The sequence below is a fragment of the Lepidochelys olivacea genome (assembly GCF_965140295.1).
Source record: "Lepidochelys olivacea isolate rLepOli2 genome assembly, chromosome: 24".
Classification (NCBI taxonomy): domain Eukaryota; kingdom Metazoa; phylum Chordata; order Testudines; family Cheloniidae; genus Lepidochelys; species Lepidochelys olivacea.
The window spans coordinates 766862-780680 of NC_140434.1; positions in this window are offsets into that span (position 1 = coordinate 766862).

Genomic DNA, 13819 nt, shown 5'->3' on the forward strand with positions numbered 1-13819 from the left:
TGTGAAGAGTGATGGAGCCGCAGCCGGAGCTTCCCTCAGCACCCACGCTGGAGAAGCCGCAGGGACTCGGCTGGGCTTGCCAGGAAGAGTGAGGGAAAGAGTCCGGAGCTGCCTGGCAGGTGCCCTGAGAGCTGCCCTCCCTCTCTGACACATAACCAGCTCCCAGACTATCACCCTCCCGCTGCAGAGCCCAGCAAGGAGTGACTGAGAGAGCGGGGCGTCTCTGGACTAGCATCCAGGGGCAGCCATGCTGGGCAGCAGGGGGCTGCGGGGCAGGACTGAGGGGCAGTGGCAGGGCTGGGGTAGCGTAGCAGGGGTCAGCAGGTCAGGATTGAGGGTAGATCTGACACAAAGGACAAGAAGAGCTGGGGGACTCCTGGTCTCAAGCCTGTTTTGTGCACTGCGTACAAACAGCAATTACAAAAAAATCCCCACATGCTCTGCTTGAAGGTGGCAACAGAATCTGTCTTTATCCAGATCGAGAATTCACAAGGCCAACAGAGAGAGACAAAGCAGGCTGCTCCCAACTCGCCCCAGCTCGCTCCAGGCTGGCCCTCTGCAGACTGCCCCAGCCCCGGGCTTCCCTACGAGCACCCTAGCCTGCAAGCAGGACCAGGAATCCCCTTACAATTTAAGGGGAATTGCCTGTAATTTTAACACAGTTTTCCATGAACCACCAAGCCCCTGCTAGCACTCGGGCGGGGGACTCAGGCTGCCAGCAGGGCTGGGGACTCTGGGAACATGCTTCAGGCCCTTGTGCGGACACAGCTGTGAGCACAGCACCGCAGCAGGTGTCTGCAGACCAGTCCCCCCAGACACCAACTCCAAGGGGGGCCAGACACTGAGCCCTGCCTCTTGTAACACAGAGCCCCTACCCCCAGCAAGCCCTGCAGAGTTGGAGCCCCAGCTGTGCCATGAGCCCTGCTCCGTGCCAGTCTGTAGCTCTGTGAGCTGCCCGGCGCCGGCGCCTAAGTGAGGGTTAATCCGACAGTGGATGACAGGCGGCATTACCGCTCCAGCCGCGCAGAGACCAGGCCGCAGTTAGCATCTGTGGGGCCCCGAGCGGAGATGGGGCTGGGGACACCGCCTGGCACAGCCTGGGCTGAGGGTATCAGGGACACCCAGGAGTGAGCGGCTGTGTGGGCGTGAGAACCTCCAGCAGGGACTGCGCCAGTCGGCTCTGCCCCGTCTCCATTCACAGCCCGGGGCTGTTCTCATCCTGTGCCACGCAGCTGGGAGAGGCGAGGAGCTGCGAGTGCTCCCGCAGCCGGGGCTCCTGCCCCACTCCCCACAGCGCCCCCTGCTGGGAGAGGCCAGGGCTGGAGCAGCTGGGAAAGCCCCCCACAGCTGGGGCTCCTGCCCTGCCCCCCCCCCACACAGCGCCCCCTGCTGGGAGAGGCCAGGGCTGGAGTAGCTGGGAAAGCCCCCCACAGCTGGGGCTCCTGCCCTGCCCCCCCCACAGCGCCCCCTGCTGGGAGAGGCTGGGGTAGCCAGGAGACCTCCCCCTAGGACCAGGTGCCTGCAGGGTCTGGGGACCCTGACTCCCACATCACTGCCCGAGAGCCTCCGCCACAGGCTCCAGACAGACAGACAGACAAGGGGTGGTTAGACGAGAGGGGGTGGGGAGGTGGCAGAGTGGGCCCTGTGCCAGGGCCTGGGACATGGCAGAGGGATAGGCATCCTCACCCAGCGCCAGCTGAGCCCGGGGGTGTCACAGACGGGAAATGCCCAGAGGCTGGGGCAGGACCGGCTACGGCCTGGGGTTCTGCCTTGGCAAATAGTGTCCCAGTGCTGGGCCCATCCCTGCTTCGAAACCCGCCCCAGCTCACAGGCCCTCCCCCAGTGCTGGGGCCCTGTCCTTGGTCCTGGGAGATTCCCCCCCACATCCTCAGTAGAGCGCCGCCCCCCCCCCCCCCCCGATGCCTGAGGCCTTTGACATACACTCCCAGCATGGGGCCAAGGCTCTGGGGTTCTGGCAGGCAGACCTGGGGGGGGGGGAAATGGGGGCTCGGTTCAGAGCCCTCCCCAAGTGACCGAGGCTTTGGTGGCGGTGGAGCATCCGGGGGTGGGTGCACTGCATTGTGAGGATGACCCGCTGCGGTTACAGGGCTCTGTTCACCTCCAAAGAGCAGCACCCACACCACGTTAATTCACAAGCACCACACCCCATGGGCGGAGGCCCACAGCACAGAGGGGAAACTGAGGCACCCAGGAGGTCAGGTGACCAGCGCAAGGCCTGGAACCCGAGTGTCCTCTGGGCCTCCCTGCCATGTGCTCTGAGCTCACCCCTCTCCCTGGGGGGTGATATTTCCCCAGCCAGGGCAAGAAGGTTCCAGCACCTGCTGGGGGGGGGTCTCCGCCCGGCCCCCTGGAGCTGCCCAGCCAAGCCCTTTAGCTGGTGCCACCTCCATATGTCCCGAAGCCTCGGCCTTTTTGGCGCCCTGCGGCCACAGGGCCAGGAGTTTCTGGGATCCAGCCCAGCTCAGCAGCTGTCCTGGGGCCAGGCCAAGGGGCCCAAGGTTCATGGGCTGGGCGTAGCCCCGCCAGCAGCACCAGGAGGCAAACGAGCCAATAAATACCGGGGGGGGGGGGGATTACGTGGCTGAGAGCGACTGGGAAATAACAAATAAAGCTGGGGGGAGATTTCAGGCCCTGACATATTAATCGCTGCGCCAGGCTCAGAGCCGGGCCGTGAGTGATGGCGCGAGGGATTTTTAATAATGCAGCGCTTATAAGAGGCTTTTTAGCGAGCCCTGCCGCGCGCTGGGGGACGGCAGCCATAGATCAGCGCTCGCCTGGTCAACGGGGCGGCCCAGCGGGGGCCCAAACGAAAACAAATGGCCCCTTCGCTGCCCAGCCGCACTGAGCTGGAGCTGCTCAGCAGAGGCTGCGCCCGCCCGGGCTGCACCAGGCTCACAGGCCCTTCGCTGGGCTCTCAAGGGCAGCCTTGGGGGGCCAGACGGCTCCCAGCGGTGCCAGAGCCCGGGGCTGGGGGCTGCCCTGCCCGGGGTGCCAGGACGGGGCCCTTCTCCGCCTGAGGTGGAGGCAGCTCCAGCCCACTTCCTCAGCCCCCAACCCGGGCACCCAGCCCCACCAAGCGGGTGTGGGGAGGAAGGGGGCACAGGGCTGCTCCGTAGAGTGGTGACGCCCCTTGGAGCGGTTGTGGGGCCAAGGCTTGGCGGGGGCCACATGGCCCTCTGGTGGCCCGTTAGGCTGAAGCCAGGGCTGAGGGTCCCCGGGGCAGGGCGGGGTGCTGAGAGGCCGAGGGGCGGCACCCCCTGTTGCTGTGTTATGATGAGGGGTGCACCCTGGACCTGTCTGAGCCCTGCTCCCGAAGAGAGGGGCCACCGTGTCCTCCCCAGCAGCACGCAAGACAGTCTGAACATGCATGTGCTCCCCGGCCAGCAGTCATGGCACGCACCCGCTGTCATCACCCTCTGTCTCACAGAGAGTCAGCCTGGTGAGAGTGACCCTGTGCGTGCGAGCAGCTCCGCGCAGCCCTGCCCGCGGCCGGCCCCACCCAGCCCTGCCTGCGGCCGGCTCCGCCCGGCCCTGCCCGCGGCCGGCCCCGCCCGGCCCTGCCAGCGGCCGGCCCCGCCCGCCCTGCCCGCGGCCAGCCCCGCCCAGCCCCGCCTGGCCCTGCCCGCGGCCGGCTCCGCTCGGCCCTGCCCGCGGCCGGCCCCGCCCAGCCCCGCCCGCGGCCGGCCCCGCCCAGCCCCGCCCGGCCCTGCCCGCGGCCGGCCCCACCCGGCCCCACCCAGCCCTGCCCGTGGTCGGCTCCGCCCAGCCCTGCCCGCGGCCGGCCCCGCCCAGCCCTGCCCGCGGCCGGCTCTGGCGCTCTGGACGGAGCTGCTGTCACTGCGCCTCCCGCGCCCATGCTAAATAATTCAGCGCGTTGATCTGCTGCCAGCTCTAAGTGCTGCCGGCCACAGGCCAGCCCAGGTCACTGGGGGCTGCTGCAGGAACGGGAGCGGGTGCAGGTCACAGGTGGCCAAGGGGCGCTGCAGCAGGTAGTGGGTCCAGTCCAGGGCTGGGACTCTTATGCACAAACCTGCCTCCCCTCCTCCTGCTGACTGCTGCCCATGGCTGGCCACGGGTCCCATCCCAGCTCGGCCCAGACAGATCCTAGATTTACTTGCCCGCTGTAAGTCACTGGGTGAATCTGGGCTTCAGGGCCAGTGCAGGCCCCACTGTCCCCCTCCTCCCCCAGGCTGCTCCCCAGACCCATATGGATACACAATCCCTGCAGAGCTGCCAACTGGGGACACCCAGCACCTCCCGACCGTCCCACCAGCACTTTGGTGTGGGGGGGACTCAGCTCCTGTCTCCAAGGGTGCCCAGCAATGAGGCTCCTTCGCCGGGACAAAGCCAGGGTCCTCAGGCGCTAACCTGGAGACCTGGGCTGGGGGGAACCTGGAAGGCTTCACCAGCAGCCCTCGCTGCTGCCAGTGGCTGAGGGGTCCTGGAGCCCAGCTCTCACCGTGTGGGTCAGGGAGCCTGGAGCTGGAGTGGCCCCAGCATGCAGTGGGGCGCTGGGCGAGGCAGGTAGCGGGTAGCGGCCGTTGGCTAAGGAGGTTCGTTAGCAGCTGCTGCGCCTGGGGACGATCAAACAGAACCAGCGGCCGGATGAACGAACGCGGAGAACCGGCTCGGAGAGACGCAGCACCAGCCCCTGGCACAGCAGCGGGTGCTGCTAATGAAAGCCGGGATCCTCCAGCCTGGCGAGCGCCTGCTACGGTGCCCGTCATAAAGCAGGACGGAGCCTGGCTCCAGCAGACAGAGGCTGGGAACGTGCCTCCCCGTGCAGACACGGCGCACACAGACACACGTGCCACGCACGAGGACCCGTGCAAGCGTGTACACACGGCGCTCCCAGACATACATGGAGCAGCCATGGGGCGCTGGTGCTGGTCGTGTGCCCAGACACGCAGCGACCCAGGACGGACGGACACAGACACACAGAACACGCAGTCACATGCCCTACACTCAGGTACCCACACGCTGGCCTGGGGGCTGGGCACAGCCTGAGCCATGGGGAACACAGCACTGCCAGGAGCCTCCGGCTTCCGTCCTTGGCCACTCGGAAAGATCAGTGACCTGCTAACCCCCCTGCCTGCCCCCTGCCCGCCCTGGTCAGGTCCCACCAGCCTTTAGCCAGTGGGGATTGCTGCCCCACAATCCCAGAGCACTGGACTTGCCATGGGTCCGTCGACCCTATGTCCTGTTTCCACAAGACCAGCCAGCCAGCAGCCCCCTCTGCCCAGCAGTGCTGTGGCTGGGCACGTCTCCGGCCTCGTGGCCCCCGCTCCAAACAAAGGGGCCCAGCCTTCAGGCCTAGACCTGCCCAGAGGCACCTCCGCGGCTGTTCCCAGAGCAGCCAGGCCTGGGGCAGGCGTCAGCCAGGCTGCAGCCCCCGTGGGATCCTTCTCAGTGCCACACAGCCCCTGCCAGAGCCGCGGGTCATGGGCACCAGCTGGGCTGGTGTCCTGGGCAGCCCCTGACTCTGCCCCCTGCCCCCAGCAGGGATCCAGCTCTCCCTGCCCAGCACCATCAGCTGTGCCCGAGCCCCTCGATTCCAACCTGCAGCGCCCGCCAGCCCGGTGCAGGGCCCCACCCCAGCCGAGCAGTAAACACAGCGAGACACACCCCCAGCCCCCCGCTGATCCCACCCCGGTGCTGCCCCCAGCCACGGCCCCCTGTTGATCCCACCCCGGTGACCCCCCCAGCCACGGCCCCCTGCCGGTGCTGCCCCCAGCCATGGCCCCCTGCTGATCCCACCCCGGTGACACCCCCCAGCCACGGCCCCCTGCTGGTGTACCCCCCAGCCATGGCCCCCCGCAGACCCCACCCCAGTTACCCCTCACAGACCTCTGCCGACCCCGCCTAGCCATGGCCCCCTGCCAATGTGCCCCCCTACAGCCACGGCTCCCAACCAGTGAGCCTCCCCCCCACAGCCACAGCCCCCCACTGCTGCCGCCCCCAAGCCACGGCCCTCCTCTGGTGTGCTCCTCCAGCCACGGCCCCCCGCCACAGCCCCCTGCTGATCCCCTGCAGCCACGGCCCCCCGCCAATGCGCCCCGCTACAGCCATGGGCCTGGCCCCAGCCCGTGCCACTCCCCTCCACAGCTCCACACTACTCCTGCCGTGGCCCTGGCCCTGCACAGCTCCCCCAGCAGCCCCCTGGGCAGGGCCATTCACACCCCACTGGCTGCTCTGTGATCACTGTAGCTCTGGCCTTTCGGCAGCCCACAACCCGACTCCCCAGCCCAGGGATTAGGAGCCAATTAGCCGCCCTGGGTCCCAGGCCAGAGGAAGCAGGTGTCAATAATTAACCAAAAATGCCTCTAACGGACCCCTGGGGGGAAGCCCCCTGCCCCTGCCCTGGCCTGGCTTCCCAGTCCCCACCCTCTCTGGGGCAGGGGGCTGCACTGCACCCCCCATTGCTGACCGCAGCAGGACATGTGCCCACCCCGCTGCCTGGCCAGGCCCCACAGCCAGCCTGCGCACCAGGTTCCCGCTCTCTGAGCCAATGCAGCCTGGCGGCCGGGCACTGCCCTCAACCAAGGGGAGTTGGGGGTCAGGTCAGGCCCCCCAGCACTGAGGGGAGCTGCGGGTCAGGGCACTCTGCCCCACCCCCCTGCCGACTCCAGCCAGACGCGGCTGTTCACACTCGCAGGGAAATGGTGTCTCCACACTCCATTTGCTGGTTCACACCCGCTGGGCAGAGCCCATTTATCTGCCCGCCCTGGAGCCGGGAGCCAGCAGCCGCCACAGCCCATCCCCCTCCCCCATGGGGCTCGTCCCCCTTCGGAGTAACTCCCCCCACGTTCTCTGGAGGGTCTCCCGCCACTCCAGAACAAGAGCAGGGGCTGGAGCGGAGAGACACATCGCACCAGCAGGCCTCTGAAGGTGGGATCTGGGGGGTGTCACGGGGTCCCCGGGCGGGCGACGCTCTGGGACTGCTCCCCACGAAGCCAGGCAGGACTCTGGGGCCGTCTCCTTTCTGGGAGCAGCCTGTCTGCAGGACACACAGCTCACCCGGCTTCCACCTTCCTGGGTCTGACCTCGGAGCATTCAGCATCCTCTGCCCCTCCGTGCGCTTCCCCCAGCGAGTCCGCCCAGGCGGGGTCCTGGGGAAGCCAGAGGGTCCTGCCCCCCAACTCCGCAGTCAGACGTGACTCTCAGCCAGTCAGTAAAACAGAGGGTTTATTAGACGACAGGGACATGGTCTAACACAGAGTTTGCAGGTACAGAGAACGGGACCCCTCAGCTGGGTCCATTTTGGGGGGCAGTGAGCCAGACAACCACGTCTGCCCTTCACTCCATGTCCCAGCCAGCCTCAAAACTGAAACTCCCTCCAGCCCCTCCTCCTCTGGGCTTTGTCCCTTTCCTGGGCCAGGAGGTCACCGGATTCCTTTGTTCTCCAACCCTTTAGCTCTCACCTTGCAGGGGGGAAGGGCCCAGGCCATCAGTGGCCAGGAAACAGGGTGTGGGCCATTCTCTGTGTCCAGACCCCTGCACACACCTGCCCTCTAGGGCTCTGCAATGATCATACACCCTTATCCCACCCCCTAGATACTTAAGAACTGCCTAGGGGAAACTAAGGCACCCCCACACTATTCAGAGGAAACATTAGGAATAGTCCCACTTCGTCACAGGAGGGGAGGGGGGTCTAGTGGGTTAGAGTGAGAGGGAGGCTCTGGGAGCCAGGACTCCTGGGTTCTATCTTAGCTGACACTGACTGGCTGGGTTACCTTAGGCTAGCCCCATTTCTGTGCTTGGCGTTCCATCATGGGGCACGGCCCCTCCTGTTCCCCGCAGGGATTAGAAAGCATGTAGGGCCAGTGGGGTAGCGTGGGGTAATGCAAGGTGACCCCCCCACCCCAGAAACTCAGCCCCAGCTCCTCCACGCTGCTCTGGTGCAGCTCCCCAAGGCAGCCTGCAGGGAGGAGAGCCCCGGTTCCCTGCAGAGCAGCCCCTCCGGGGCCCTTGGCCTGCAGCAGCACCACCAAGGGCAGTTCATGCGCATCCAGCTCCGGCCCGGCAGGATTACTGCCCGTCAGGCATAGAGCAGGGAGCGCAGGGAGCTGAGAGCAGCCCCAGCACCTGGGTACGCACAGGGACAGGCGGACACTCGGACAGGCAGACACAGGTGTGTCCACAGATGCAGAGACATGCAGAGACACAGATGTGTGCATGCAGACTTCCCCGTGTGAGCACACCCACTGCAGATACACACATGCACACAGTCATGCACATGCTTGTTCACCCCTCCTTGCACATGCACACTCAGGCCTCAGGAACATGGACACGCACCTTCACACCCACACACACTTGTGCACACTCTCACATCCTGACGTGCACGCCAGGTGGGGTCGACTGATGCACTAGGAACACCTGGGGGGGGCGCGGCGGGCGGGGGGCTGCGCTCATCATGATCCCCCCTCGGGACTCATCACACTCCTCAGTTCCCCTCGGTGGGCGACGGAGCCAGTTTCCAGTTTCCATAGTGACACGGAGCCATTTCCCCATCTCCTGGCAGACGCAGGCAGAGTGACACAGGCCCCCCTTCCCCCCCAGACAGACACGCCCCGGGGCGGGCACATCCTGGGCAGCTGCAGGGGGTGCTGCCCCCCAGCCTCTGCCTGGCACCTCCCCCTGCCTGGGGGTGCCTGGGGGGCAGAGGGCAGCCCTGTGCCATGGCCTGTGTGCTCCTGGCTCAGTGCTGGGGGCACCAAGGGGCCAGTTAGTGTCAGGGTGGGTTCTGCCCCACCACGGTGGCAGCTGCCCTCCAACCCTGGGGCTGCTAGTGCTGAGGTGGGGAGTGGCAAGCACCGCATGGGGCTGCTTCACGGGGGGCTGCCCCTCCCCCATTTCTGCTCCCCCCCGCCCCACCCAAGTTCTTTCCCAACCCCCCACTCCAGACTCTCCTCCGGGACTCCCTGGAGCGGCAGTAGTCGGCTCAGCCCCTTGTCCGCCGGCGGCCCCGCAGCGCAGTCAGGCCTGTCTCCAAGAAGCGAGGGGCTGTTCCCTGCCGATTGAATCCCAGGCCTTTGAGCTCTTTGTGGGTGCCAGCCCCCAGCCCTCCCCTGCCGGCGGGGTGGCCGAGAGCCCTGGCCTTGCCAGCACGGTGCTGTCAGGGCTCCCCTCGAGTGGCGGGGCTCCCTTGTCCAGCTGTCCTGCCGCCTGTCAGTCAGGGAGGTCAGGCTGCCGGCCCGCAGCACCCTGCAGCATGCCAGCTGCGCCGGAGAGGCCAGGGCCTCTTGTTGACCTGCCAATTCCCCTCTCGCACGGAAGCAGCGAGAGAAAAGGCCCTGACAAGCAGCATTAATTCCCGGACAAAGATGCATGTTCCGGCCCCACAGGCAAAGGGGCTCAGGGCCAGGGCGGAAAACGCACCCTGACAGCCCTGGCCTGACGTCACCGCACCGCCCGGGCAGCCACAAAGGGCACCACGCTTGGCCGGGCCAGCGGTTCCTACCCTTTGTGCCCACGCTGCATCCAGCACAGGGGCCGGGGGGGCCGGGGGTGGGTGGGGGAGGCTGCTTCCTGCCACGTCACACAAGGACCCGGCTGTGGCGTGCCGGGCAGGTGGGCGCGGCAGCCAGGCCGGAGCAGGGGAGAAGCGGTTTGCAGGGTCCTGGCAGGGGCTCTGATCCATGCAGACCCCCGGGGGGCGTCTTGCATTCACCCTGCAGTGTGCCCACCGTGTGCCCACTGGCAGCGCCCTTCTGCGGCCCAGGCTCCTGGCGGGTTCGATGGGGCTTGGTCGCTTACACACGGGCAGCCGTCGCAGGCTCCAGCGGCTGGGAGCGGCTGCGCCCGCGTGGGTTGAGTTGAAAATCTGATTGGAGCCAGCGAGTCAATTCCCTCCCTGCCGCCCTCATGCAATTAGCTGTCGCGCGTCGTTAGCACAGCAGGGTAACGGGCCAAGGGCTCACGTCATCCTCGGCGTGCGAGTGGGAGGCGGCTGGGCATGGGGCACCGTGTGTGTGTGTGTGTGTGTGTGGACAGGTGTGCCTGGGGGCAGTGTCTCACCAGGCCTCTGGGCACACACTCCGTCCTGCCTTGTGTCTGGCGGCCAGCCATGCTCCGACCCACGGCGCCCCCTGCTGAACCCTCTGGGGCTGCCCCATGTGCAGAGCAGGGCCAGCACCCGGTGGGAAGCTTGTGGCTCTTTGTTCTCATCCCAAAAGCTCCTGTGGGGCTCAAGGGAGCATCTGGAGCAGGCAGCAGGAGCCACGCCCAGGCTCTGGGGGGGTTCAGCTCCTCGTGGCTCGCAGCTGCGGCCCATTGGTGTGTCGGATGATAGCAGGTGCTTTGGGCCTAGGTCCCCAGGAGGCTCTGCCCCCACCCCAGGCTCTGCATGTCCCAGTGCTGGCGGACTCAGGCCCCTTCCAGCAGCACCAGCTCCAGAGAGAATCACCAGCAGGTGCCTCCCCCTAAGCCGCGCCGTAGCCAGGCAGCCTGGGGACCAGGTCAGCACAGCCCTGCCCAGCCCTGCATCCTGGGTGTGGGCCCACATGTGGGGGGTTGGATGTGGGTCTCGCCCGCACTCCAGCAACCAGCGACTGGCTCTGAGCTAGGCCATGGCCACTGCCCCAAACCCGACGACTGGCCCAGAGCCCTGGGCCCGGCTCCCAGCACTGAGCCCACTCCAGGCACCAGCCTGGCCCCAGCGCCTTCACTGTCTGGGTTCAGCCCCACATGCCTCCGCATCTCAGCCGCAATGGGTCTCAGCTGCCACCCCCTTTACCCTCGGCTCTGCTCCCCCAACTGTCCCTGTCGTCCCCCGAGCCTCGTGCCAGGGTGCCGCCACCCAGCGCGGGATGGGGCTCATGCTCCCCAGCGCTCGCTGAGTGAGCAGCAGCAGGTGAGATGCCAAGAGGGGCCGTGGGGCAGTTCCCTGTCCCCGCAGTGGGGCTGGTTAATCCCGTGGGCTGCCCACGCTGAGCCAGGGGCTGGGAACGCTGGGGAGTGCTGGCTAACCCTGAGCCAAGAGGAGAGAGCCCCTGCCCGAGAACCCAGCTAACGGCCCCGGGGGTGAATCCTGGACATGGAGGGGAGGCAGGAGAGCAGGGACGCCCCGACCTCTGCTGGCTGCAGCATCCCCCCCAGCATGGGGCAGAGCTCCGGAACCCCTGCTCTGGGGCCTTGCGCTTAGGAGGTGAACCAGATGGGGCAGGGCAGACAGGGCTGGCGGGTGAGGGGTCGCAGAGAGCTGGGGGGCTGGTGAGGGAGTGTTTCCTGACCAGGACGCATGTGAGGCCCAGGGTAGCCCCGCGCTGGGACATGGAAAATTCAGCTGGGGAGTGCCATGGGAATGGCTGGAGGGCCTGCCCCGTCCCAGCTGCTGGGGAGGGAACCAATCGGCCCCATGGCCAGCTGGGCCCAGGAGGCTCAACCTCCTGGGAGGGGGTGTCCCACAGCCCACCAAGACACACTCGCTGCCCTGCCCCCGCCAGACATGCACACACGTGCCCTTCCCGGTGCTGCTCCACGGGAACATGCTGACCCAGCACAAAGCCAGCTGAGGCTGTGCAGAGCTGCTGTTTGTAGGTCAGCCCGGCGAGCGGGGAGGGGCTGGCATCACGCAGAAGGCTCCCAGCTCCATCCAGCGCCCGGGCTGGGAGAGGGGCACAGCTGGGGCTTTCTGGTCAGATGCTCACCTGGAAGAGGGAGGAGAGAGCTGGAGTCCAGCGCCAGGCTGGGCAAAGGGGCAGAGGCAGTGCCAAACACCCCGGTTCAAGCTAGAGCCACTGCAGACAGCGAGGAAAGGTCTGTGTCGCCCCCGTGCCCCCAGAACCCCACGCGCCCCCTCCTCATCTGCCCTGCCCTTGGCTCCTGGAGCCCCCTGGCCCGAGAGCTTCTCCCTGCACGGAGGCACAGACCAGCCGCTAATGGCCTCCCTGCACAGGGCCTGGCAACCCAGCCAGGAGGGCGTGCCGGGGAGGGGGCGTGCTGTGCCAGGCCAAGGTCGGCGGGCGGGGGGCACGCTCCTGGGGCCGCTGCACCAGCTGGCAGGGTCACCCCAGAGCAGGTGAATCACCCACAGCCTGGTTCATTGCTGCTGGCACTGGCGGTGCTGCATCCCACAGCCGGTGCGTCATCCCAGCCGGGCCGTGCAGACGGGCCTGGGCCCATCCGGGCTCTGTGCTCAGCATGTGACGGGGACACTCAGCATGTGTCAGCACCAAGGGCCCCTCACAGGGCGCAGACAGGCGCTCCCCAGTCCGCAGGATTCCCCCGGCAGCACCAGCCCTCCACGTGCAGAGTGGTTCCCAGGCCACGCTGGCCCTAGGGCATCAGGCCTGGTCCCCCTGGCCCTGGGCTCCCCAGCCTAGCCCTGCACCTCCTGGCCTGGCGCCCCACCTACACTCTGCCCCGGATACGGGTGCTGCTCCCGGGCAGTCGGTGCCCAATGAACGGGGCTGTGATGGGCCCCGGGCAACTGTAACTCAGGCTGCTGGTAATTAGCGGGGTGGCAGCATATCCCTGGCCATGCACACGTGGGTGCCCATCAATCTCTCCCTGGCGCCGGTAGCAGGGCTGTATTTCCTGGCTGTCGGCTCGCTCCCTGCCATGTATTTATCTCCGGGCTGCACAGTCCTGGTTTGCATTCATTTCTGTGCCCAGCCATAAATTGTTACCTCCACACTGGTGCGGTGTTAACCCTCGTGCGGCCGGCGCTGTTGGCAAAGATCAGGCCTGGCTCAGCTTGGCCCTGCTCAGAGCGGGACTTTGGCCTTCCCACCGTCAGTCACAGGGGAAAAAACCTCCCTTCAGCGCCCCCCCAGGGAGTGGTGCCGGGCCAGGAGCCCAGCTGCTGGAGAGGGAGATCCTCAGGCAGAGGGTGTCAGCAGAACCCTGTCAGATGGGGGTCACTACTGTGTGGAGTCTGGGGGTGCAGATTGGCCACCAGGGGCCCAGAGAGAGGGGAGCTACACTGGTGGGGGGCTTGTCTCTGAGCCCCCTAAGCTGGGAGGCCTCTGCCTGCCCCATACCCCCTGTGGTGACTTGCTCTGCACCCTGCAGCCCGCTCCCTCCCCTATAGCCAGGGCAAGAGGGTGGGCATCCACTGGGCACGGTGACCTCACTAGGAACAGCTGCTGGGGGTCCAGCCCCAGGCTCAGAAGGCAGGATGGGGCAGGGGGCAGGTCTCTGGTAGCCGCTTGGTTCTGCTGCACAGTAACGGAAGCATCGTGACTCGGGCCCCACCAGATTCACAGTCCATTGGGGTCAATTTCAGGTCACAGGCTTTAAAAAATGGCAAGGTTCATGATTTCAGCTATTGAAATCTGACATTTCATGAGGTTGGAATGGTCGAGTTCCTGACCCAAAGAGGAGCTGTGGGGGGGTTGCAAGGTCATGGTAGGGGGGGTTTGTGGTATTGCCACCCTTACGTCTGCCCGGCTGCTGGCGGGGGGCTGCCCTCAGAGCTGGCAAGCTCCCAGGCCAGGGGCGCGTCCTTATCCCTGTCTGGCCACAGCCCGGAGCAGAGCAAGAGGGCATGACCACCTGGGAATCCCTGCCCCCCTGATGGGGGGCACCCTGAGTGAGCCGCACGGTGGGGCCAGAGTCACAGGGAGAGACAGGGACCCCCCAGCCACCCCAACCCAGGCCCAGAGTTCATCCTGCCAGGCACAGCTCACCCTACCCCACAACACTGCCCCCAGACCCCCAATTAGCTGCTCAAGCCCACTGCACCCCACAGCATGACTCCCCCAGGGCTACCCCAACACCGCCCTACCAGACCCACCCCACACAACCCCGCCCCGAGTGACAGCCCACAACACCCCTCTGCCCCACATTGTGCTGC